The 2,389-nt window shown below is 45.1% G+C and overlaps 1 non-coding gene across 1 annotated transcript; it reads right to left on the reverse strand.

Annotated features, from left to right (window-relative positions):
- Positions 1-258: 258 nt before the first annotated feature.
- Positions 259-365, reverse strand: LOC120252311. Its single transcript, XR_005533852.1, has one exon. It is a non-coding gene; the product is annotated as a small nucleolar RNA R71 (small nucleolar RNA).
- Between the last annotated feature and the right edge of the window lie 2,024 nt (positions 366-2,389).

Consider the following 2,389-nt stretch of genomic DNA (forward strand, 5'->3'; position numbering starts at 1 on the left):
ATGTTGCAGCAATCCACACAATTCAATGGTTTGGCCGATGAAGATCCAAACAGTCATATAGAGAGCTTTCTCGAGGTGTGTGATATGCTGAAGATAAATGGGGTGACGGATGATGCCATCAAATTGAGAGCTTTCCCATTTTCCCTAAAGGGGAGAGCGAAGCAGTGGCTACACTCATTACCTAGAGCGTCAATTACCACGTGGGAGGAGATGGTAGAAGCTTTTCTAGCCCGTTATTTCCCTCCCGGTAAATCAACAAAGCTTAGGAACGAGATCTCATCCTTTGTTCAGTTGGAATTGAAGTCTCTATTCGAGACATGGGAAAGGTTCAAGGAGCTCCTGAGAAAGTGCCCGTAACACGGATTCCCAGAGTGGATGATTGTTCAAACCTTTTACAATGGTTTGAACCCGAGTACAAGGCAACTCTTGAATGCGGCAGCAGGAGGTACCTTAGGTAGCAAGACCACCGATGAGGCCCGTCAGTTGATTGAAGAAATGGGGTTAAACAGCTACCAATGGAATGCTAGGGAGAAGAAGAAAGTGGCCTGTCTCCATGAAATAGATACGGTAACTTCATTGGCGGCTCAAGTGGAAAATTTGAGTAAGAAGTTAGATCTTCTGATAAGTGCTTGTGCGATAAGAATGCGAAGCGTTCATTCCTTATGTTGAGCATTACTTTTCTCGGGTTTTTACACTAATATGTGTGTTTTTATGTTACTTTCATGCAGGTGGGGTTGTGAGGCCGATTATGAAGGAAAGAAGCCAATGTGGATCACAATGCACCGATTTTGGAGGAAATCTTGCTAAGGTTCAAACGCGAAGACATAGGTCGAGTATGAGATGCTAGAGTGTGTGCCAACCTTCTCGTATTCGAGTTGGCACATCCATTTGGAGGGGCACAAAGGCAGTCACACTCGAGCATTCCGACTTATACACATAGGACAAGAGCTCCACCAACTTATCTATCATTGAAGAAGCCAGTGATCCACGACGTGAACGTGTGCCCGTTTGCGTTACCCCGATGAAAGTATGGATTCGGGAAGCTATTCAGGCCAAGTACTGTAGCAGAGCAATGTAGCAACAATGAAGCATGTACTGTAGCAGCAATGTTCACAGCCGGCCGAGAAACTAGAGAAACAGAGAATCCACACGGCCGTGTGGAAATTATCCACGCCTGTGTGGAAATTCCGCACGGGCACGTGAAGCATCCACGCCCGTGTAGTCGCCCGATTCCAGCCCTATTTAAAGCCTATTCAGCCGCGATTTTGGTATTCTTTTCTCCATCTTTTCCCCAACTTGCGAGAGAGCTTCGGCTAGGGTTTCGAGGGGTATTGGCTAAGGCTTTGGAGAGGTTCTACGGCTCTGATATTGTCATTCCTGAGGAAGAAGGTTGGTAGGGGAGCTTCCGTCGAGGCGTATCCTATGCCGGACGAGGGAATCCTTGGACGACGAGTAGAGGACTCTCCACAAGACCATCGACACGACCATCGAGGGGGTTTCTTTATGGATTCATTGCTTTTTACATTCTATTTCTTTGATTGTACTTAGCTCCATGGAGAGCTAAACCCCTAGTGGGTACTCGGGTATTGTGAACCCTAGGATGTATTTGTTTCTTTGAACCTCTTTATTATGCTTTCAATAAATTGATGTTTATTGTGAGTTCCAACCTTGAATGCTTGATTGTATGAACATTTCCCTTAGGGTTGAGAGTTCTTGTTCGTAACCTTGTGAGTGAGTGACACACCACGAGCATTAGACAAAGCTAGGTTGAAGAGGGCTGAGAGGGTGAGTCGAGAGGTACAGGAGCGTCCCCTTTCCACTCCGACGTGATAGATTCTACCTCCGTTCCTCGAGTTCTTTGTGGTCATAATAGAGTGAATGGTCTAAGGGATGAACTTCAGCTGGGGCTTAGTTGCGCGTGCAACGGAGTGAAGCGTTGAGGTGATCTTAGTATCTAGGGCTCAATTGTGGTTAGGGACCTTTCACCTGGACCAAAGGGTTAGGTCTATAATTAGGAAGAGATTTATCACTTGGAATCCCTAGAGCTCATTGCAACTCTATGCGAGTGCGAGGTGTTGAGATTGTTCGATTTCTCCTCCGGGACATGTATAGAGTTAGGCATAGTTGACCTTAGATTTGGGACTATGTAATTATGGATTTCCATGACTCACCATTGCATTGATTATTAAGCATAATAGAGGGTTTCTGCACTTGAAACAATTATCCTAGGCGGAGCATTATCCGGGTACCCCATCTTTATCGATTGCCTTACCCCCCTTCTTTACTTTTGCTCTCTTTCTTGTTGCTTTTATCGTTGAGAATTGAATCATTATCACACTCATTATCATTGATCTTTCACATAGCTAAAAATCGAATTAAGTATTTTTAC

The sequence above is a fragment of the Dioscorea cayenensis genome, chromosome 20 (genome assembly GCF_009730915.1).
Source record: "Dioscorea cayenensis subsp. rotundata cultivar TDr96_F1 chromosome 20, TDr96_F1_v2_PseudoChromosome.rev07_lg8_w22 25.fasta, whole genome shotgun sequence".
Lineage (NCBI taxonomy): Eukaryota > Viridiplantae > Streptophyta > Magnoliopsida > Dioscoreales > Dioscoreaceae > Dioscorea > Dioscorea cayenensis.